The 25,894-nt window shown below is 35.6% G+C and overlaps 1 protein-coding gene and 1 pseudogene across 2 annotated transcripts in view; one reads left to right on the forward strand and one right to left on the reverse strand.

Moving 5' to 3' along the window:
- XPO7 (exportin 7) overlaps positions 1-25,894 on the forward strand; it is a 78,835-nt gene that overhangs the window by 8,672 nt on the left and 44,269 nt on the right. The window lies entirely within an intron of this gene.
- On the reverse strand, positions 24,190-24,599 carry LOC120606455 (60S ribosomal protein L31-like; annotated as a pseudogene).

The raw sequence follows: 25,894 nt of genomic DNA on the forward strand, positions 1-25,894 counted from the left end.
CAGCCACACGAGTTCCCTTTACAGATCATCTCTGGCTACTTTTATGCTACAATGGCAGTGTCGAATAGTTAGAACAGAGACCTTTTGGCCTACTGGCCCGCAAAGCCTAAAATACTATCTGACCCTTTACAGAAGAAGAGTTTGCAGGCTCTTGTGGGTATGTCCCTTCAGATCTTGCCTAGCTTTTGCGTAGGGAAAGGGCTAGCCCAGTATGTCTCTAACTCAAGCCCAGTTGAGCAGGAACCAGGTCAGACTTGATATATTTTGTCGATTGTGGTTTTCTGGGATCTCTCCTGCCCCTGTCCACAATGGTTACCACTAGCCGCATGCCACTATTTAAATTTAATATAAATTAAATTAAAAATTAAGTTCTTCAGACACACTGACAGCATTTAAAGTGTTCAGTAGTGACGTGTGGCTAGTGACCACCATATTGCACAGTGCAAATATAAAATATTTCCATTAACATGGAAATTTCTAATGGACAGTGCTACTCTAGAATAAGAAAAACTTGCCACCAAACCAAAGGGATTGGAAGCAGAAGTGGAACGCAGGTTATAGAATTGCTTTCCTGTGTGCCTAGAAAAATATGCTAGATCCTCACTCTCCCAGGTGTGTGAATGCAAATGAATATATTAAGATTACTTACTGTTCACTCTGAGCCTGTGATATGTTCTGTCCTCTTAGCTAAGTGAGTGAGAAGAAGCAGTTAACTCCTAAAAGAAATTCAGAATTGAACTGATAGGAAGTAGTGTTCTAAAGACTTTTTAAAAATACCCTAAGTGTTTTTTTCCCCAAAGCATTTTGTAAAAACTTTCTAAAATCCCCAAGTATTGGTAATCATTTTAGGGATTTAAGATGGGGACTTGAGGAAGGTATTAAAACCATGAAATCAGTTAAGGTGCTAAGTCTTGATATATGAGCAGCCTGGTTCCCTTCAGCTACTAATTTAAAAATATTGCTTTTAAAGTTTTTCATAATGATAGCATTGGTTTTGAAAATAACCCAGAAATATTCTAAGTTAAACTGGCTTATTTTAAGATTGAATTTAAAGACTTTCTTTCACATCACAGAAAATCGTTTTATGTTATTCTACTTTAGGGGAACAGGCATAGCTGTTTCTAAATCCAGTCGTGTATCACGTAATGATGCTTCTTCAGTCAGTGACCACATATACGACAGTGGTCCCATAAGATTACAGTGGAGCTGAAAAATTCCTATTGCCAAGTGGCATCATAGCCATCATCCCTTCATAGCACAGCGCATTGCTCACTGGTGGTGATGCTTGCGTAAACAAGCCTACTGTGCTGCCAGTCATATAAAAGTATCGCACATACAGTTATGCACAGTACAGAATACACGGTAATAAACGACTGCGTTGTTTATGTATTTACCATTTACCATCATTTTAGAGCGTACTCTTTCTACTTATTTTTTTTAAGGCGCTGTAAAACAATGTGCTGTGTTACACTGGCAGCTTTATACATCTCGTGTTTACCGCATCTCTTAACTACATTTTCTCATAGTTGATTTAATCTCATGTTGTTTTGTTCATCATGGCCCCTAAGTGTATAAAATCCATTGCTAATGTTGCCAGTAAAAGGCCACCTTGAGTGATTGACCTGGAAACAAAATTGAAAGTGATTAAGGACTACAGCAGTGGAAAATCAGTGATGGTTATTGCTCGCCAGTCTGGCACGGCCCATTCCACCGTAGCTACGGTCTTGAAGAACAAGAACAAAATGACAGAAGCTGTTAAAGGATCTGTTCCACTGAAGGCAACAAGACTTAACAAAAATTCAAGAAGGGCCTGTATCAGATGGGGAGAAACATCTAATGACCTGGACTGAAACCCAGGCACAGAAGCATGTCCCTCTCAGCACCATGATAATCATAGCCAAGACAAAAAGTTTGTTTGCAATTTCGAAAGTAAAAGGCTGGACCCTGACTATGATGTTGGATTTACTGCTAGCTCTGGGAGGTGTAAATGATTCAAGATTGTTATTCATTATATAATGTGAAAGTGAGTGGTGAGTTTAAGAGTACTGATGTGTAGGCAGTTGAAGAATTTTTGGAAGCTCTAGATAAGCTGATTGTGGAGGAAAATTACTTGCCAGAGCGAATATCCAATATGGATGAAACCTCTTTATTTGGAAATGGATGCCTCAAAGGACTCTTATCCGTAGGGAGACCAAGTCAGTGCTGGTTTTCAAGACTTTTAAGGACAAGATAGCAGTCTTGGTTGAGGGCTGTAAATTGAAACCCTTTGTGATCTGGCACAGTGAGAGCACAAGAGCATTCAAGCATATCAATAAGTACATGCAGCCAGTGCGCTACAAAAGCAATAAGAAGTCTTGGATGACACAGGTCCTCTTCCAAGGTCCTCCCAAATTGCTATGTCAGTGAAACAGAGAAGTACAGTTTGAAGAATAGCACACCTTTCAAGATTTTGCTTATTGATAATGCTCCTGGACATCTTTCTTTTATTGGTCATCTTCATCACAGCATCAAAGTGGTGTTTCTCCCTCCAAACACCAACTCTTTATTCCAACTATTGGGTCAGAGAGTTACAGCAGCTTTTAAGGCCTACTACCCGAAGAGGACTTTTGCCCAGGCTATTGCTGCAACTGAGAAGACACTGGTGCAGTTCTGGGAGGATGATAACATCTGTGACTGCATCAAGGACCTTGTCTGGGTTTAGGGTGATGTCATCAAGGAATGAGTGTGGGAATGGCATCTGAAAAAAGGCATCCAGGAGGTTCATCCATGACTTCAAAGGATTTTCCAAGGATGAGGAGGCTGCCATACTTAACAAGGCTGTGGTTGAGGTGGCAAACAACTTTAAACAGGGTGTGGGTGAGGATGACATTGAGGAGAGGTGGTTCCTGAGGAACTGAATAATGAGTTGTTGGAACTAGAACAGGAACACATAGCTGAAGAAGAGGCAAGAGAAAAGGAAACTGCAAAAGACAAAGAACCCCCAAGAAAATTCACAGTGGAAGGTTTAGCAGAAACTTTTGGAGACCTCAACAAGCTCCCTGACACTGAAAGGTTTTCATTAATAGGAATCCTCATGATGCATTATCTGCTTACAAGCAAATCTAAGATGAGAAAAACCAAGCAAACCACCATGGGCATATTTCTAAAAAAAGTGAGACCTCTTCAGAAGAGCCTCAGGCTGGTCCTTCAGGAGGTGTTCCAGAAGAAGTCATTGTTATCCTAGGAGGTGACAGCTCCGTGTGCATCGTTGCCCCTGAACACCTTCCAATGGGACGAGATGTGGAGGTGGAAGACAGTGATGCTGATGACCCTGACCCTTTTTATGCGTAGGCTAATGTGTGTGTTTGTGTTTTAGTTTTTAACAAAAAAGCTTAAAAACTATGGGGGAAAAGTTATATAATGCCATAGAGAAAAAATGTTTTTGTACAGCTGTACAGCGTGTTTGTGTTTTAAGCTAAATGTTATTACAGAAGAGTCAAAAAGTTTTTTAAAAATTAGAAAATTTATAAAGTTACAGTAAATATGTTATTGGAGAGAGAAATATTTTTATAACTCTAGTGTAGCCTAAGTGTACAATATGTATAAAGTCTACAGTAATGTACAGTAATGTCCTAGGCCTTCGCATTCACTCTCCACTCGTTCGCTGATTCACGCAGAGCAACTTCCGGTCCTGCAAGCTCCATTCATGGTAAATGTCTTATACAGGTGAATGATTTTTTATCTTTTATTATAGTATTCTTACTGTAGCTTTTTTATATTTTAAATACACAAATACCATTGTGCTACAGTCGCCCACAGTATTCAGTACAGTACCATGTTTGTCACCTAGGAGCAGCAGGCCATACCGTATAACTAAGATGTGTAGTAGGCTGTACCATCTAGGTTTGTGTAAGTCTACTCTGAAGTTTGCACAACAATAAAATTGTCTTACGACCCAGACTACAGTGAAGTGGAGGACAATAAATGTTATAAAATAGTTGTCCTCTTTGGCCAAAAAAATAAACGCAATTATTATACGTCATGAATTATCTTGTTCTCATGTAAAGCTGTTTGTAAGTTTTTCATAATTGATTAGCCATGTCAATATAATCCATGCCAGAAAGAAATGTTTTGCCGAAATAGGAATCTAAATGCACCACCTAACACTGAGAAAGTGGAATATGAGTGTTCTATTGATGTTCTTGTACATGGATATAAAGAAATGTATAATAAATGAGTATTTTAGAGACTTTCAGAAAAGTACATCTTTAAACAACTTCTGTATTTCTGGTTTCACACATAGTCTTGTCACATTCTTGATTTGACCTGATGTACTTCAAATGCACCCTGAATTTGTCACCTATTTGCTTATTTGACAGGATAGTATTGTTTAGTATCATTCTCTTGATGATTTGGTAAGATAGGAGAATGACAACTAAATACACGTATTAGTAAATACCCTTTTATCCAGCTGATAGTTTTTCATTGTGTACTGTGTGCCAGATTGGTATGCAGTGGAAATATAAAGGTGAATAGGTACAGCATCTGTGCTGAAGGACTTTAATAGCTAGAAGTGTACACTAATATGGGATATAGAGATATACCTGATAATGACACATGTATGTATGAACGTAGTAAGACATAAATGCCAGTTTTCCCTTGGAGAGCAGCAAAGATGTCTTAAAGTGGTAAATGCATAAGCCAGACCTTAAGAGATGTGGTGGTGGTCTCCAGGTCAATAAGAGCATACCTGGCAAAGAGAGCACCATAAGCAAAACTGTTTATGTTTATGGAACATTCCAGGAAAGTAAAAGTAATTAAACATCACTGTGTAAGAGCAAGATGAGAAATGAGATTGTAGTAGTAGGAAGGGACCAGAACATGAAGAAGAGCCTATTAAATCTTAATAAAGAATTTGTACTGTAGATGTGTTGTTGAAGGTTTTTAAGTAGAAGTGACAGAATAATCACATCACTGTGGTGATGGTACAGAAAATTGATTAGATGTGGACAAATGTAAGATGAAGCAGTAGTCTGGACAAGAACTAATTGGTACTTGAACCAAAGTAATAGCTGCGAGGATAGAGAACAGGAGAGTGCTGTTGAGGTTACAGTTGGTGGGATTTGGTTGACGATTGAATGTGTAAAGTGAGAAGGTAGGCTCCCATGTTTCTGGGCAGCTAAGTGGAGAGTGAACAATTGACCAGGATGTTGAAAAAACGATAGTAAGGTTGGTCTTGAATATACAGATTTTGAGGTGCTTGTATACATTTGAGTGGAGGTAGCCAGTAGGCAATTATTTACCTGTTATTGGCCTGGGTTAGAACTCACATTTTCATAGTGAAAGCCTAGTTCAGTAGGCTTCAGATGTTGTAAATATGTAAAATGTAAGCTGCTCACAATATATGCCTATCCTATGTCTTAAGTCTTATAACAGCTGCAAAACTTGAGAGAAAATCTGATACTGTATTCTAGTTTGTTTGCTGGAACAACCTCAGATTCTTTTACCAGCAGCAGGAGTAAAATAATGCTCTTGACAATCAGCAATGAAATAGTCATGCATTTGATGCAAAAAAGAAGACGTTCTATTCTCAGGAGTTTGAGTAAACCTTACAATGTTGACTACTGTTGCCACCAATACCTCTTAAAGGTTGTTTTTTATTTTTAAGGCATTTAAAACTAAATCTGTACTTGATGTGCCTTTGGTCTTTTCTGTCTCCCCATTCTACTTTTAACTTTTGGAAAACCAGATTAATTTTTCTTTATCCCCATCATAACTTGTGTTTGAGGGGGTATCCAGAAAATATTTCTTTTTTAAAACTTCCCATTTCCTCTATTAGAATATTCTTCTCAGTCTTCTATTTCGCCACTTGCCTGGTCCTCCTTATTTGCTGACTTGATGAGTTCCTGGAAAGCATTTTCCATAGATCGTATAGTAGTATAAATTTGTAAGGCCAAGTGATATTTTCCAAAACTGTTAAGGGAAAAATTATTCAGAATTCCAGAGAATCAGAAAACCAGCATGAATGGGGCATGTATGCCAAAACTTCTTAAACATTTACTTAATACTCTTTTTTACTTGTTTTGTCAGAGGGTAAATATGGAATTCTGAATTCTTTGCTTCTCTGAATCAAAGTTCAAGGTTCCAAGATTTAGTATTTGTGATTGCTTTTCTCTTTTTTCCTTTAATGTTCTCTTTTGAGTTTCGTGTGCTTTTTGTTGAATCTTCTAAAGGAGTACATACAGTGTTTGGAGTTTTCTCGTGGGAAAAGATAAGGAGAGCTGAGAAGCTTTTTTCTGAATTTTCAGGCCAGTAAAAATCTCACTGTCCTCCTTATGCCTTTATTTCTTAAATTTTCTTTCATTCTTACTAACAGACTTCTAAACGTTTATTATCAATAGACTGTAAGTCAATAGGCCAGAGGATATGCTAGCTTTATATCTCAGAATATTAAATCTAAGCTGGACTCATTCTTGATACCTGTGATATACAGGTGTATACAGACATAAAGAACATACAAAATGGGAATATTCAGAAAGTTGGCTATAATGAGTATTTAATAAACACATTGACTTCTTTCAGAGAATCGAGAATGCATTTCAGTAGGGCAAGAGAATATTGATCGGCCTGAGGTATACTCTGCTACTTTACTGTCATGTTGTAGGTGCACATCACATTCCGATGTTTTAGAAAACAACTGCAGTATCTTCCCCTTTTTGCTGGATTTTATGGTGTTACCATTATCACTGTTATTTAATAGATGAGGTACTACCACATTTCGAAAACTCTAATTCAAGGCTTTGGGGTATATTATAGTTCTTGATCAATCACATATACATGTTCGTTTAAAATTGTAATACTGCCCTGACCCCTGTTTTTAAATAGACAGCTATTCTAATGATGTACAACAGTAGCTTCTTCCTGTTCAATGTTACATTTTATTTATGTGGGTGTATTAAGAAAACATTTAAAGCCGGTTAACATTTCTTCACCAAATGTACTGTTTTTGTTTACCCACAACTGTATATGTAGAATGTTCATTTATGAATGCAATAATAGTATTACATGTCCATGGTAACCAAAATAGTACTATTTTCAGGTTAATGAAATAGCATTAAAATCACGTAATTTTTAAACTAGAAAGAATTTTAGAGTGTGATGATACAATTTAAAAAATTAATACGCCCTCTTTTTGGAGGATAGCTAGCTGTATATAATTGTTTTTTAGAGATAATGTAAGAATTTTAACTTCTCCAACCATTAAAGTCTTAATTTTATTACACAGTCAGCACAATCAAAGAAAAATACAAGTAAACATGCTTACAGAAAGTTAGACAAGAAGAGGTTTAGACAAGAAAATGGTTTTTTGAATTGTATATTTCACTTCTGTGGGGCAGACTGCTAAATACTAGAGATAAGGCAGAGAACAAAATATGCATGGTCCTCGCTTACAGGTATACAGGAAATTGTACCAATAAATATATATTTACAAGTTGTGATAAGTGATATGAATAAAAGGGGTGGGGTGTATTGAAATATTTTGAGAGTGCCAGTTTTTTATCTTTGTTACTGAGTGGGCATATGGAGGGAAGGAAGGGGACTGTGTACCAGACAGAAAGAAATGGCATGTTGAAAGGCCCAGGAGTGAGGAAGACCTCTCCTCACAGAACTGGAAGAGACCGTCTTGGCTGAAGCTTAGTGAGCCAAGGGAGGAGATGAGACTAGAGATTAGCAAGTACTAGAATACGATGAGTGGCTCTGCAGGCATTCAAACCAGATTTTCCGAGATTTGCATAATTTATTAAAATTCTTATTCCTCAAATTAAACAGAAAAAACTAGGAGTGAAACTGTAGTATCAGTCGTAGCGGCAGAGGCTGTGATACCGAAAAGATAGAAGTGCCACAGAATAGATCGTGATTATCTGTGTGGTTTTCTGTTTTTTGTATTTTGTTTTAATTTCCTATGCTTTCAGTTTGGCTATTTGGTAGAATTATGTCACGAGAAATGATATGACTAAAATAAGGATATTTGTATTAATAAGTGGAGACTGTCTTTTGAATGAAATAACCTTTTCCCCAAGGTAATTTATTATCAGTAAGGACAGAATACTTCTATATACATTTAATTTGTGTTTGGTCTATCGTGTACGTGTGTATAGATAGATATACCTTATCGTATTATACATAAGCTTGTAACTTTAGTTCCACCTAGCTGAAACATTAATCTAATATTTATAGAAAATCTATTTTCTGAAAGAATATTTACTGTCTTTTGGTTAAATCATTCTATTCTAAATATGTTGCTATTTATGTGGAAAAGTAAATGCTTAGATTTTATCATACTTTCATCTACTGAAATTCATTTTTGAGTACAGATCTAATATCACTTTCCCACATGGATTCTCCTAACCCTGTTGATTGTGTAGTCCACTCAGCCTTTCTCCACTCATCTGTATTGTCATATCTGTGGTATAAAAGTTTCCTTGTGGGTGCTCTCTCTGTTCCATTGCTCTATTTCTCTATCCCTGTGCCTATATCATACTGTCTTAATTGATGGAGCTTTATAAGCTTTAGTCTCTTGTAAGGCACGTGCTCCCAAATTGTTCTTCTTCAAAATGGTCTCCATTATTCTTGGCCCTTTTTCTCTTCCATATGAATTTTAGGATCAGCTCATCAAATTTATTGTAATGGATTTGGGTTGCTAATATTTTATTTGGAAATTTTTTTAACAGTTCATAAACAAATATTGGCCTATAATTTTCCTTTGTCATTATGTGTTTTCCCCTTGTCTCGTTTTGGTATGAGATTATACTAGCCTCAGACTCGGGTAAGGAGCTTTCCTAATTTTTCTTCTTTCCTTCCTTCCTTTCTTTTCTGGAATAATTAGATGTTTGTGTCAGGGAGGTTTAAAGCTAACTAGTTTGCCATATTGCTGGAACCAGAAGTCTAAGTCTAGTTTACATATAGGTTCAAACATCTTATTTTCAAATACAGTATTTCTTTTGATTATTATTTAAAGGTGCAAGCTTCTTCCAGATGAACAGACTAATTGGAAATTAAGCTTTTCGCCCAAAGTCACACAGTCAGTGAGAGGCAGGATTAAAATTCTAGTGTTAAGCTCTTAAACAGGTCTCTTGCCAATATTCCCTCTTTTCCGCTAAATAGACTTAACTCATATATTTGTTGGTATGTACTTTTATTTTCACTAAGTAGCTTGGCCTTTTCCTAATAGATAGGACTTTAAGAAAATTTTGTTTTTTCAGACAGTATGGTTTAGTGGAAGGTGCATTGGATTTGAAGCAAAATCTAAATTTTAAGCCATTTAGTAGCGATGTGACCTTGGGCAAATAACTTTAACTGCCAAAGCTTTAGTTTTCTTATATGTAAAATGTTGTCTGGGTTATTGGGACTTCCTCCTAATTAAATCATGGCTTCTGTCATGCCCATGCAGAGACCCTGTGAGGACTGTGTATGGGCAAGATCTTTCTTTCTCTCCAATTTCTGCAGATCCCAGGAGCTCAGTCTGCTTTCCTTATTTTTGTTGTCCCATTTCTCCTGTCCCTTGAGGTTTTCTTTTCCAAAACATTTTTACGGACTGTTTCCCCGTGAAACAAGGTCATAAGGCCTTTTTTTCTCCTTGACAGTTTAACTTCTAACCCCTCCTAGAAGACTGACCAGGAATAGCAATAGCGTATATTGAGCTCTAATCACATATCAGGCACTTTGCTAAGTACTCTATATGCATTATCTAATTTAAATCTCACAACAACATAATCAAGTATATGTTATTATTTTCCTGTCATAGATGAGGAAATTGAAGCACAGAGAGGTCAAATAATTTGCCCAATTTCACACAGATAGTAAGTTATGGAGTAGGAATTTAAACCCAAATCTGACCTATTCCAATCATACAATCCTGCATTATACACCAAAAATCCACAGGTTACCAAATTTTAAGGTCGTGGTTCATGACTTATTGTTTCTTGACTTGCTTCTGAGATGGCATCTGGAGGCATCTGCCCTGCTGTTTAGCCTCTTGAAAGCCAAATTCCCAGGCTCTTCCCTCTGTTTTCTAACCCCTCCCTCTGTTAGAATCACCTGGGACCACACCTCGACCTACTGAATCAGAATCTTGTTTGAGGCAATTTGACTATTTTTAAAGAGCACCCTCAGATGAGCAGTCATTTAGGGATCACTGGTAATTATTTCTTTAACCTGACCTTTCTTTATGTCCAGAAGGTGTAATCAACAGAATAATTTTGTCCTTTGTTTCACAGAGGCCATTTGAATCTCAGACCCTGCAGTCCTTCATAACATTCAAGTCTCGAGATTTCTGCCCTGTAGAGAATGATTATGTGCGATGCCTGCCCTAACCAGTGGCCTGTTGTGATTAAATCACATTTATTCTGTGATGGTCACAAAGATTAATCCCAAACTTCCATGAATCTTCAAATTTTGTAAGACTACAATGGCAGCATTTCCTAAGTATTTCATGGCTCATTGGTCTGTCAGCTGTTCCATATACACAAAAGAATTATTTGTTGTTAGAAATTGGGAAACTACTTATTGTATCTCTCTCTTAGAAATTAATGGTGTGTGTTAGCATATTGAAAGACTCTGACAAGTTCTTCCGTATAAAAATGATTTTTGCTTTGTTTAAATTGGCAGTTCCCAATCTGGAATGTCTTTTATTCATGTAATTCTGTTAGTAGCCAATGTGAAACACTCACTGCTCTATAGATAGAATTTTTTTTTTCATTTGAAAAAAAGGATTAAAATCTACTTTATATTGGATGCTTTTGAGGATGAAATGAGAGTTGAGAAGTCAATATTGAGTATATAACTAGGCTAATCACTGCCTATATAAATGCCTTGCCAGCCTCAGCAAAATAATAACTTATTTTGTCATTAACCTTGGAGTCACTGTTGACAGACTCAAGACTTTGACTAACCAAATCCCTGAGTTCCAGAATTGTCCTATATTTTCAGATGTCTATCACAATAACAGTTCAAAAAATTTCAAATCAGCACTTCTTCTAGAATTTTCAACATGGCTAAAAAAAAATTTTAGAGTAACATCTATAATTTACATAATCATTGATAAATTATAAAATACCACCATAACGTATACACAGAACGAATGAGTGAATGAATGAATGAATCTTATTTGGGCTTATTAAACATATTTTCAAAACATGTTTGAGTTCAATCATTAAACTATTTATTTGCTTTTTTTACTTTGTAGATATATTTGCTTTTTAAAACATCTTGATATTTGATGTTTCAGACAGAAGCACTTTTGATCTCTCCACTATCAAGATTAAACCTCTTAGTACTGAAATGTAAAGAAAGACTTGTAGCTGGTTTTTTGCCGGTGGACTCCACAGGAGCTGAGCTTGGTATTCTTTCCAAATTGTGCTTGTCTAGTTCCTTAAAGTTCCGAAGTGGCTCTTAGCTGTTTCCTGCCTGTTCCCATCACTGTTCCTGTCAATAACCAATTATCAGATCAGGAAGGTATTCCTTTTTTGAGGTTATTAATTGCTAAAGGGCTCACTAAAATCACTAGAAGTTATTGACTGGTAACTTTGTTTAACTGTAGAGGATCAAGCAGAAACTGAAGTATCCTGGACCAACATGGAAACCTTCATTTCTGTGTCTTAGCGCCTGATTCTTGGTATCTTTGTTCATCTTTTTTAAAGCAGTGTATATTTGTTGAGCGGCTATGTTCAAATTGGTATACAGTTTTAGCAGGTAGAAATGTTTATGGGTAAATGAGAATCTTCAGAGGTCTTGGAGTAATTTATAAAGATATAAAATTTCTATTAAGTTCTCATTTTTTACTAAACTCTTATTACTGTAGCTTCAGAGAAATAAGATGTGGGTAGTGTTTATGAGTCTTTCATATCAGTTTTTCTCAAGTTTAATGTATAGCCCTTTTTAAAGGGGCAAATGTTGTCTCAGAGATCCCCAGTATTGATTTAAATTATTTTGATTTTAATGGAACAGATATTAACAAACAGAAAACTTGGCATAAATTCCACAGAGTTGTCTCTCTCATGCAACTATAAACAAATTTATAAATTTAAAACAAACCACAAAGCTAATTACATTCAAATTGGCAACATCCATTTACTATCCTAGGTGATGATATCTGTAATACTGACTGCTACGCTCCAGGTTCTTTTCTTTCTTTTTTATTGAGGTAAAATTCACATAACATAAAATTCACTATTTTAAAGTATTTAATTCAGTGGCTTTCAGTATATTTACAGTGTTGCGCAACCATTAGCAGTATCTAATTCTGCAATACTTTCATCACCCCAAAAAGAACCCCTGTACCCATTAAGAAGTTTCTGTAAGCTCTTTTTTGAGTTCAGCATGCCAGTACTACTTTGTGCCATGTGATGACCCAATTCTCCCACCACTATTCTGCATTTAAAGGATTGAGAAACACTCATTCACACTGTAACTTGGCCTTCACTTAATAGAATGCATCATTTACATATTAAGTCCACCTCTGCTCCTTTTTTTATTAGCCTTCAATTATTAAAGTATACATGGCACTAGTATATCCCTAAACAAGTATGTGAGCACCAAAATCATGAGACAGTACTTGATATTAGACAATCAACCAAAGTATGATGTATGATTTTTTTTAAAGTCATTAAATGAAAATGTATCATTATACAATTCTCAAAGAGAACTCATAGAACATTGAGACTATATCTGAGGATCCCAGATTGAGAAGCACCGTTATTTATAATTGTTGAGATCTTGTGTGTACTTAATGAGGACGAGGAGCATGAGCATTTGAATCTCTTATTATACTGTAAAAATTTTAGGATAATTGCCCTGCAGTGTAGAAAATACCTTCTTGAGAAAATCTTATTCCTATCTCAATTTGGTAGAAACAAGATTTTTATCTACATAATTTTTTCCAGTAGGAGCATGAAAAATAATTCTGTTTTAGAAACTTGAAATTGATAATAAAATGAAATTTCATTTTTAGCCTTTTTATTTTCATTTTTATTTTCTTTATATATTCTTTGTAACTTAAAAAGAGGTAGATATAGGCTTTACCTATAGAACATGCCTGTGATTTTCAAGCAATAACTTATTCTGGGATTTTTTTTAAGTTACTTTAGCATAATTATTTCCAACAAATATGTCATTTTTATTTATGCCAAAGTTGAGTCAAATTCTTATAAAATAATAATTGTAGTATGAACTATCTAGATTTTTATGGATAATTTTTTAACATTGTATCAGGAAAACAGCATCACCAAAATAGACAGCTTTTTAAAAAAAATTTTATTGGCACTTATCTTAACATAGATGTTAAGAAAATCACATTTTTTAATCTACCCTGAATTTTATCATACATTTAAGAACTAATTAGTTATCCACCTTTTCCAAAACTAAAATATCTTTGCGTATGGAGATGTACCTTTTCAGGTATATAGGTGATCTTTACACACCTAAATATGAAGTAGTTAAATCTAGCCCTTGGTGGCCAAAATGTGCTGTTTGAAAATTTCGCAGAGAGGTTAATCAGATGTTTAAATCAATTAATTTTTAATAATATTTGAAAAATAATAAGAAGAATGTTTGGTAGGAAGCCAGTGGATGGTAGAAAGCCAGTTAATTATCTTGAAAACTAGTAAAGGAAAAGAATCAATTATTTCCCTGCCCCTTCTGTGTGAATTGAACCAATAGATAACCAGATAGCACATGAGAGGTGGAATCGCTTTATTTATTCCAACAAATAAATGAAAAAGAAATTATAGAATTAAAGTATCACCATTTTACAATCTCCACTGACTTAATAGATTCTAGCAATGAGCATTAGTGGCTCCTAAGATCACAAAAAGAGACAACTGGGTATTTTGTGCCTTGTATAGTCTTGCCAAAGCAGGGGAGACAGAACCTGAGTCTAACCCAGTCTGGATCCATCTGTCAAGGAAATACCAAAAGCAGGAACATGCTGAACCGGTAACAAGAATATGCGGTCCATAAACCCTAAACCTGGGGAACTCTATAGTCAAACACCCTGGGTTCCTCAGTGGATAAATTATAAATTATAGGGAAATGAAAGGGATTCTGGAGAATCCCATTAAAATAGACCTAAAAGACACCAGTTTTTTTTTCAAATAGGCAAAACTAAACTGTAATGTCTAGGGAGGCACAACATAAAAAGAAAATGGCGAGGAAGTAATGTAAAAGTCAGGATAATGGTTGCAGCACGAGAGGAAAGGTGTTATGATTAGGATGGGGCACCTAGAAAGGGCATCTGGGGGAGTTGGCAAAGGTCTGTTTCTGGACTTCTGTTCACCTTATAATTTGTTACATTGCAATATTGGAGAAGATGTACAGAGAGCAAATTCAATTCTTGAATATTTGTTGCTAAATAAGATGAATTACGTAGTTTGTAAGTCCTGTTGTGTGTAAAGTAGAGCAGGGCTCCCCAAAGTGATGTTTTTAATCAACTACAGCAGCAGTTGTCAAACTTTCTGATCTCAGGACCCTTTATAGTCTTTAATATTATTGAGGATACCAAAGAACTTTTATTTATGTGACTTATATCTACAGTATTTACTATTACCAATTAAAGCAAAATTTTTAGAATGTGTTTAATACATTCAAAATAACAATTGTAACCCATTTTAAACATTTTTATGAAAAAGCGTTCCAAGACAAAACACAAAATTTTAGTAAAGTAGCATTGTTTTATATTTTTTTGTAATCTCTTTAATGTTTGGCTTAGTAGAGTACAGCTGGATTCTTTAGTATTTGTGAGGGATTGGTTCTAGGACACACCCCCACCCCCACGAATACCAAAATTTGTGGATGTTCAAGTTTCTTTTATAAAATGGCATAGTATTGGCATGTAACCTATGCACATCCTGCGGAATGTTTTAAATTATTTCTAGATTACTTAATACAATGTAAATGCTAAATAATAATTGTTATACTATATTGTTTAGGGAATAATGGCAAGAGAAAAATATATGTGTTCAGTACAGACACAACTATCATAGGCTTACAAAACATTTGTTCTCTGAATATTTTTGATCCTCTGTAGTAGTTTCCTGAAGGTTAGTTGCAACATGGAATCTGAAACCACATCTGAACTCTCCTTACTCTATTACATGAAAACCCATCGGCATGCAACAGAAGTGTTTTGTGCATACTTCCCATTTGTCACATAGAATATTAAAAAGATGTGTCCTCAAGGTTGAGATTTAACAATAATTTTCATTTCCTTTAGCAAAGACATTAAGTGACACTAGTTCTGTTTCTTTTCTTATATTTGAAAGTCTTTAAAATTTTTATTTTAGTTTATATTAGTTTCAGGTGGACTACACAATGGTTAGACATTTTTTTAACTAAGTGTATGGCAGTGAAGACTGTAATGACTGCTAGTACATTTTAGATGCCACTGCCTTGGTTGTGCTAAGGCACCGGCAGTTCTCTTCACCGTGGCCTTTGTGCCATCGATGCACCGTTTGTGCTAACATCAATACAGTGAAAAAGATAAATAATATCCTGTTATTATCATGAAAAATAGCTTGGATTTTATAGACCTCCTTGAAAGAGTCTCAGTAACACCTAAGGGTCCATTGACCATCCTTTGTGAACCACTGAACTAGAGCTTTTTGGAGTCTCACTGGCTGTTACATTCAGCACTCATCTTGATTACTGTTAATTTATGGAAGTTCCACTTGGATGTCATCGATTATAACATTTAGGACTGTATTGTTAGTATGCCCACAGTGATTGACAGTAAAATACTGTTTCACATCATCTGAGAAGTGAATAGACCTCTTCACTCCTTGGATTGCTGTAACAGTACATTTCTCTCACAAGTATTTGTTGCTCTATTTTGTTTGAAGAAATAATATTTAAGGATATGAAAGCAGATTTTGGTAATATTAAAGGGTGAATAATTTTATTAAACACAACATTCTTTATTTCCTTCCCTTAAGTTTAACTAAATACAGAATCCTATTTCTTTTCCCCATTTTCCCTCCAGTGGAGGTGAGATTAGAGATGAGAGTTCTCATTTTCTTTCCAATTATCCCACATCGAAAGGTATTCTGCTATAATAAAGCAGGCATTTATTGATGAATTACTGTATGGTCAACACTATGTTAAATGTCATGGGAAGATAAGTTATAAGCTCATTCAGAAAGGCAGTATATAGTTAAAGTATAAAAGTGTGTATTTCTGAGTTCAAAGTTGTGCTAAAGAAATCACTATGATCTGAATGTTCAGGAAGATTTCTTGAAGGGTTTAAGATAGCCAACAAGGCCAGTGAAAAAGAGAAGTGCTGTAGATAGATTTCAGCAAAGCATTTGATAACATCTCTCAGAATATCCTCATAGACTTTAGGTAATGGGCTGAAATGTAAAATTTATTACAGTCTCAAATATGTGTTGAATCATTGAATAGTTGAATGGCCATACCCAAGAGTACTAATCAATAGATCTTTGACGGCTAGGAACAAGGTCTCTATTATGGCCCAGGGCCCTGACTGTGGACTTATCCTAGTCAATATTTTTATCAGCAGCTTAGATAAGGGCATTTATTCAATATTATTCCTACATGCCCTCAAAAACCAAAAGTAAGATATATCGTGTCCTCTAATTTCAAAGGGTAATAAGAAACACGATCATATAAACAAGTAACTGCTAGAATGTAAGTTTAATATGCTGCTCATATGCAGGGTAGGAGTGATTTGTGCGTTTGATAATAGGAGCTAAAAAGATCTTAATAGACTAGGAAGGTTCTCTAAATCTGACAAGTAAAATTTATACAGATAAATGCAAGGTCCTACCTGTAGGTATAGAAAAACTACATAGGTATAAAAAGGGAGAGATCTAATTTAACAACATGCTTTAAAAAAAGAGAACGTCTCAGATTTCAAGCAGTATGGCAGAGTACATAACTTGAAAATCCTTCTCTACAACACTCAGAAATGCTTAGTAAAGTGTTAAAATAATTCCTTTTAAATGCATCATCAACCTTACCCAGAAAAAGTAAGGAAAATCTCTTGAGAGAAAAATGAGTAGGAAGATAGTTCTTTTCCTACTGTATGGCAAACTATTTTTCTGAAGTACCCTGTCACTAGAATAAGTAGATCCTGTTAAAATTTGAATAAGCATTGACAAGCTTGCAAGAAATAAGGGAAATCTCCAAGCCTTCCACCCCCATTAATTAATACAAACGAACCCACTCAAACTGGAGTATGGGGATTGAGTAGTGAAGCAAAAGTCACTCTAGGGTCAAATGCCAAGACTGAACTTATGCCTGCTGCAAAGTGAGGAAATTAAAGCTGGAATTTCTACATTAATCCAGGATCCTAGAAAGCATTGAAGTTCTTAGCACTTTCTGGCCACTAGCAGAAACAGGAAAAATACAGGTATTATGAATTTCCACAGATTTATATCAACCAATTATGAGTTTATATTATCCCACACAGAAAAAGGCCCCCATAAATGATATTGAGCAGAAACTATAAGCAGCAGGTGTAGATTACCTCATTCTCCGTGCCACCCCCTTGCCCCCCCTCCCCCACACACATCCCGGATAATTCAGATCCAGGAACATCATTAGGTACAGAATAAAAAATTAAAGTATGTATGAAAGGCTTAACAAAGGAATACATTTTTGAAAGAAAAGGAGCAAGCAAAAAGCAGTTGTCAAAAATGACAAGTCACATTTGAAATAAATGAAATAGAATACATTTAAGATATTGAAATTTTAAACCCAATAAATAGATTAGCATATTAGACACTGAGGAAGAGGGAGAAGTATAGAAGATATGAAGATATTGTTCAGAATACCACACAGGGAGACAAAAACTGGAAAAGTATGCAAGGTTAAGAGACATAGAGTATAGAATATATAACATACCTAGAAAGAGTGGAGGAGAGACAAATGTTTGAAGAATATCGGCTGAGAATTTTCTAGGACTGAAAAAATGTGAATATAAATTAAAGGTGCAAAATTAGATAAATTTTTAAAAATCATATCTAGACACATTGTAGTAAAGCAAAATATAAAGAGAAGGTCTTAAAATCAGAAAGAAAATCATTACCTTCAAATAAAACAGGCTAGTACAGACAACAGAAATCTGGAAGCCAAAAGACAGTACAGAAAAAAATGTCAGCTTAGAGTAGTGTACCCAACAAAAATCTTTCAAGAAGGAAGACACTGTTAGTCACATTATTAGATGTTTTTAGATAAAAACTGATTTTACCTTCTGCAAATCTTAAGAAACTTTTGTAAAGGATATTCTTAAAGAAGAAGAAAAGTACTCTAGAAGAAGGATTTGGTTATGTGAGAAGTAAAGGTGAGCAAAGAACTTGGTACACATAAGTAAACCTAAATATTATATTAAATAATAGTAATGAATAATTTTTAGAGCTAAAAAGATAAAACCAAAATAATGGACAATAACATTGTAACACAGGAGAGAACTGATCATTTACGTTCTAAGGCCATTGTGTTATTTAGGAGGGGAGATAAAATATTGCCTAATTTTGGACTTATTAAGACTGGTGAATAGTATTGGAGAGAAAAATGGAATTCAAAAACTAGCAAACAAAAGTTTTTAAAAATAAGGAGAGAAAAAGAAGAATGAAAAGTAGAACACATATAGCACAAAGGAGTAAGGGCGAATAAGACCAGGGTATAGTAGTAATTACAGATGCTAAGTAACCTCAAAGTTAAAAAACCAATTTGAATGGATTAAAAATAATAATATAGAGGAAAGCTGGACCATTCCCACCCCCACATATACACACACACCATACAAAGTTGTCCATTTTAACTGGCTTTTAGATCTAAAGGTGAAAGTAAAAGAAAACTTTTAAAAGATAATACAGAAGAAATATGACCTTAGGAAAAGATTTCTTAAACAGGACAAGCAAAAAACTAATCATAAAGGAAAATAATGATGTATTGCACTATATTAAAATCAGGAACTTCATCAAAAGACACCATTAACAGAAAGGGTATCTACAAAGTGAGAGGAGAAATTTATAACATAATTGGCGGAAGCTTTTAGAGGCCAAGAGTCACTAAAAAACAGGACTTACTCCAATCTTGGGTGTATTTCATGAAATAGCTTGAGAATATATAAAGTAAAGACTGATAAAAGTATAGGACAAAACTGCAACTCCAGTGTCATAGTAAAAACTCAGTCATGGACAGGGCAAGGAGCCAAAAAGATGAAACTACAGAAGATTTGAACACAATAGGTTGAATTTGATAGACATACACAATTTTGTCAAGCACACATGGACCATCTACAGAAATGAACAAGAAACCAAAAACTAGAGTGGCAAGCAGAGCTTGTAACAAGTCCAGAAGAATGAGTCTGATGGATCTGAAAGCCAGAGACCAGAGGTTTTGTACTGAGGAGGAATGAAAAGTACATTTAGAATAGGTAGATTTGAATTCAGATTGTTTACCTAACTTGTAATGGGTCTCACTGTAATATATTGATCTAAAAATGAAATCTTAATTAGAAGCAGGACACGAATTTCAAAGTACTTTGAAGGAGTTTTAAAGTGTCATTTTTATATACTGGGTTGAACCACATCAAATTTCCATTTTTATAGAACAAGAATGATTGGATATTTGGCACTTTCATATGGCTCAACCTCATACAAAGTGAGGTATTGAGCTTTTCTGGTTTCATCGGAGGTTTTTTGGGTTTTGTTTTTTATTCACCTCCTCCAGAAAAACAAGTATTAGTAGGCCAGACTTTAACATCCTACCAAAAGCATCTGTGCCAGAATCTTCCTGAATTCATTTAATATTTTAGACACCAGAAGACATTGCAAGATTTGGTAATGACACGTTCTCAGACTAGAAGTAGACATGGAATTATTTGAAAGAAACCGTTTGGCTCCTTCAAGGATCCTTAAGAAGCCAGTTAGTACTCTATAAAGAGTACAGGTATTGAATGTGTGGCTTTATCCATAGGTATTTAAGTCATTACTAGGAAATACTTCCCTGGGCCTGGGGACTCCTGGCAGCATACGGGTCCTGAGATAGGAACAGATGCAAGTTCCCACAACTCAGTTTCCTAAAGCTTTGCTAATCTCTGTTCAAAGCTCTAGATGCCCTCTGCTTCTGGTTTCTATTTCACTGTTGAATTGCACTTTTTAGAAAATCTCATAAACTGACACAGTTCCAGAAATTAATATTATAGGCAAAATTAGTTTATTATTTTCACCCTGCGAAGTTTAATTAAGTGACTCTTGTTCCTTGTGTAGCACAGATCTTCCTGACTTCACCAACTTTTGCTCTTTGGGATTTAGTTGTTTCTCCAGCAACCAGCAAAGGCTGACCCAGACGTCATGGTTAGCTTGGTGCCTGCCCAGAGCTAACTACTGGCATAGCGGCCTTTCTCCAGAGCCTACGTGTTAAATAATATGAAACTGACAAGTAACTACTGCCATCATTACCACTCAAATAAAAGTTACTTTTATGCATTGATTATGCCATAATTGGTTAAAAGCAATACGATGAGGTGGGAGTGGGCGAGAAAGTAGTGTGGTGGAAAAGGTAGTGATAACCAGCTTTAAAGACTAAGTGCTTCCTTCATGACTTTCCCCCTTGTAACGACTGAGGTGTTGGCAGCTGCTGCTCATAACTCCGCCAGGAGTCAGGTAGAGCTTAATCATGTCAAGGGCATCGTTTATAAAAGCATTCTCCCTCAGTCTTCAAGCCTCACTTTCATTGATTGTTCAGTTCTAAACTTTACTGAACACTGTTGATTATTTTTGGTAGGGAGATTCAGATAGAACTTAAGTTTATTGCAGTTTGAGAGGTACATTTCTGAATAAAATGTAGATAGTTATGAGCACTCTGCTTTAAACCTAATCACCAAAGTAGGAACAAAGATTTAACTTCCAGAATGTTTTTTAAGGTCATTCTTACTGGGATCTAGGTTTGGTTTGTGGTTTTAAAACAAAATAGCATACATATTAGGTGGGTTTCTTTTTGACTTTACTGATGGCCATACCCTGAAATATATCACTATCCAGTTGGGCGGAGTGGATCTTAAGTTATTTTGTGTCCTTAGAAGTAGTTTCTTTAATCTCATTTGTTTCACAGGCTTTTAAGGACATTTTCAGAGAAACACTTGCCTAAAAACTTACTTGTCATTAGTATCATTCGTTGAAAGACTATTTTTTGTTCCTAAGCTACAGGAGCTGTTTTTTGTGCCCTTAAAGAGAAAACTAAATTCTCCCCATCAAATAAGATTTGTTAGGTTATGTTGAGAGGTGTAGGTCACATGTCTGTTTCTGGAATTATTCCTGTTTTCAGCTGCTAGATTGTCAATAATAGTTTCAAGTTATCTTTATCAGCTTGCAAATGTTACTGGATTCTTTGGATGAATTCAAATTGAAGTATCTTGCAATAAACCACCATTGATTTCAAAAAACAGCATTAGTTCAATGAATTAAACATATTATGTATGTTTATATATGTTTAATATATATACTATATATTACATGTATAGTATATATACATATATTTCTCTTTCTTTTTCAATAGCCTTTAAATAAACTCACGTAAAATTTTTATTTGCCTTTTACATTTTAAAAATGAGAATAACTACCAATGGGATTTTAATATTCTGTCTTAAGTGTGTAGCACATGATTAACACACAGTTGGTTCCCAGCAAAGTGGTAGTCTTTCCCTTGTGAGGACCGCATGTGTGTTGTCTTAGCCATAGAGAGTCCGTGTTAGGAGTCATAAGTAGATGTGCTTAGCTCTTTAGTTAACTCCCTCACTTTCTAAACCTTTTGGCTCATTTTTTTTTTCAGCTCTCTATGAAGCCCACCTTAACTACCCTGTTGAATACTGCACCTCTTCCTACCCCTATCGCCACATGCACTCTTAATCCTTCTCACCTTGCTCTATTATTTCCATAGTATTTATCACCTTCTAACATACCTTATAATTCATTTATGTTTATTATGATGTGTCTTCCCTCACTACAATGTCAGCTCCAAGATGTATCACTGATATATCTCAAGCATTTAGAATGGTGCTTGGCACATAGTAGGCACTCAGATATGTGTTAAATGAATGATTCCCGTTTCCTATGTGATAGAGACGTCTCATTCAAGAATTGAAACTTCCAGTGTCACATAAATAATCTAAAGTAGATCTGCACATAAAAACCACCAGTTAAAAACCCTTCTTTCCTAACTTTCAAATTCATTGTTTTATTTTTCATTAGTCTGCCATTCTGCCCACTGATGCAGCCTGTCACAGTCGGTCGTACTTGGAGAAGCCCATAGCCATAAAAGTGTATCAACTGTTTTGTTATTGAGAGTCTCCAAATGCTGCTGTTTTTTCAGAGCCTCATGTCAGCCCAGTATTTTCAGAAAACTACTTTTGAAGAGTATATGTGTTATTTATGGTACTGGAACTTAAATTAAGATCCTATGTGAATTATGAGTATATAAAGTGTATGTTAATTGAGTCTTATGGCTATGTTGACTGTGAAAGAGAAGATCCTGATACTGTTTGAACAATGAGAATCCCTTGAGGTGATGGAGACACAGCAGTTAATCAAGATAGAGGAGCGATGGCGATAACAGAGCCCAGTCTCGGGAAATTTAAATAAAAATCATCCAGTACCAGTCCCACATTGTTGAAAAGTTCCTCCCTAGCATCAGCTACCTGTTGAGCAGTGTCACTATTCTTTTCTAAAATATCTGTTGGGTTTGCCCTATTTCTTTTGTGAGAACTTGGCTCAAAAAAACACCAGTTTAGGATGTGAGAAATGGTAAAACACCTATAGTCATTTCCTGCAACACGTTTGTAAATGAAAACATTAAAGTTGTTCAAAAATCAGTTTTACTGGTATGTGGTACACATTTTTTTAGTTGTGCTTTTTGTTGCATATGTGGCAACAAATCTGCTAAAATTTACTATAAACTCTGTTCTTTAGGTGATGTGTCGTGCTTTTTTTCCAAGAGAGACATACATCATTAAGATGCAGGAACTTATAGAGTATTTTCAGTTTTCAAAGTGTACCAGAATTATATCATAATTTTGAAAGGAGGGCAGAACATCAGAGATGTTATATAAAAGACCAGTAAGGGAAATAAGTCAGGCCAGTTTTTCTGTAGACGTAAGACTTCAACTCATTTGGATAAATACCAAGGGATTTATCCAGTCCCCTGCTGGACACATGGTAAGGGCACGTTTAGTTTTGTAAACTGCCAAACTGTCTTCCAGTTTGTCCCTCCTGTTTTTCATTTCCACCAGCAATGAATGAGAGAGAGTTCCTATTGCTCCACATCCTTGCCAGCATTTGGTGTTTTCAGTATTTTGGATTTTAACCATTCTAATAGGTATGTAGTAGTATCTTACTGTTGTTTTAATATGCATTCCGCTGATAACGTACAACGTTAAGCATCTTTTCATAAGCTTATCTGCCATCTGTACATCATCTTTGGTGAGATATCTGTCCGGATCTTTTGCCAACTTTTTAATTGGGTCATTATCGTTGAGTTTTAAGAGTTTTTTTTATGTTTTGGATACCAGTCTTTTCTCAGATATATGTTTTGCAAAGATTCCTCTCCCAGTCTGTGGCTGTTCTTTTCATTCTCGTAAGCAAATTAGTTGCTTTTTGTAAATGCAATTTCTATCAGCAGTGGAAATTGTAAGAACTAGTAACATAAAAAGAAGTGGGGAACCCTAAGATTCCTGAAGTTTCTTGAATACTCACCAGGCCAGTTGCATTTATTTGGCTAGCCTATTAATAAAACTATAAGTACATGAATCTGAGATCTTTCTTAGTCGTTGTAAAACATAATAAAGAAGCTTGTGTAATGATTGGTGGCCTCATATAATTGGTGCTGTGTGTTTGAGAACTTCCTTCACTCTCATATACAAATCAGTATTTAAATGGTACTTTTAATATTTTAATATAATTCTGCACAGAATACCTCCAGTATTCTAAAGTTTGAATCTTGTCCCAAATCGATATTAAGAATATAAAATTAAGATGATAAATGCACACTGGCCCAACAGTATGGTATAATTTAAATAATAAAGAACTCAAAAACAAATAGTTCTTGGAAACTGGGACTAAATTAAGTGAAAGTCTGTACAACTCACACATTTTCTTTCCTTTAATACTTAACCAATGGGCTATCACTTTCTGACCTTTATTTTATTTGCAGTTTTATAACTTTATTCAACAGGCAGCAGTTCTCATCCACATTAACTATTTGTAGATTTTTGAAAGTGGTAACCAGTATGTAGGTAACCAGTGTGTAGAGCTTGTTGGATGAATCTTCATCCTCCTTATGTTTTCTGGACAACTGCACCCAATACAGTATGGGATACTCCTTATCCCTTTGGGCCAGACAACTTTGTTGAGTCTGATGTCAGTGCCCATCTGGAGTGCCCATCTCCTTCATGGCAGATTTCCAGATCTCTCTGAGTGCCTGAGGGGGGCATGCTTCTTGAAGCCCACTCCATGGATGTGCTTGTGAATGTCGATGGTGTATTCTCTGGTTGTTGCCTTGTTGATGGCAGAATGGCCCTTCTTCGCACCACCCTTTGAGGGAGCCATTCTGCCAGACCCAGGTTGGAAAGGAAGCACTTTCTGACCTTTAGAAGTCACTTGTTTGACCACAATTGCTATGTGGTAAAAATCATTAGATTTGTAAGGAAAAAATCTAGTTAATATCAATAGACAGTATATTCCAATTTAAATTGTTAGAGATGTGGTTTAACACTTTCAACAGGAGTATTGAACAATTTATAGGATTGTTCTCCCTGTATAGACCTGCTTTTAAAGACAAGGTTATTAGGGAAGTGGTAATATGGCAGAAAAGTTCATGTGATTGTTTCAGACTGCAAATTTGGATTCCCAAATGTCTGGGTGTTGGCTTCCTTTCTTAAGGTGATCTGCTTGGCCTACATAATCTACTCCCTGACTCAGCCATTTTTGTCTTGGTCTTTTAATACTGTCAGCATGGCAGAATCAAGTTTCATAAAAGGCATTTGAGAGGCAACCTTTCTTATAAAGAAAGTGAAGTGGCAAAAACCAAGTGTATTGTTCTTTTTTTTCTTCTTATCGGCACTCCATTTATAAATCATAGAGTACAAAATTTGTATACCTGAAGCCTATTATAGCTTTTAAGTGCTGTAAGTAACTATACCATACGGTATTAAGTTCAAAGCCATCCTTTAATGTTGTACAACTGCCTTTGTCCTTGGAATGTTAGTTTAAAATGATTACACAACTCTGTAGTAAAACTTTCTAAAGTTTAATAGAGAGTGGTTATTTTGTCAGTTGAGGGCTTGTCTGTGAACTAAAATTCAACACAGGTTAAGATGAAATCTTAACATAAGAACTCTCACTCAGGTATTCCGTCCTGGATCTCGATGATGACTTCCTGAACATGACTGTTCCCTCGAGCTGCTTTGCTTAGATAAGGCCTGGTTGCTCTGGGTGGGTAGCACACAGTTGTCATGCTAGGATCTCCCTTCACTCCAAGGGAAAGCTGAAGTGACCCACACTTGGCTCCTTCTCCATCACGGTTTTCCGTCCTTCACTCAGCTTTAGTCACACACAAGCCCCCTCCCGTCGTTGGTCTTTGCACTGGCTGTTCCCTCTGCATGGAATGCTCTTCCCCCAGATAATGACATGGCAACAATTTAATTTGCTTCAAGTGTCAAATGCCACTTTCTCAATGAGAGTTGCCCCTCCCACTCCAAATCTTCCTTACATTGCTTCATTTGTTTATTTTTTTTTCCTTACAGCACTTACCACCTACTATTCTACTATATTAGGTATTTGTTTATCACAAATATGGCTCATTATCTGTCTCTCTGTTATAATGTAATCCCAGGGATCCCTTG

Source organism: Pteropus medius, unplaced genomic scaffold (genome assembly GCF_902729225.1).
Source record: "Pteropus medius unplaced genomic scaffold, Ma_sr-lr_union100, whole genome shotgun sequence".
Classification (NCBI taxonomy): Eukaryota; Metazoa; Chordata; class Mammalia; order Chiroptera; family Pteropodidae; genus Pteropus; species Pteropus medius.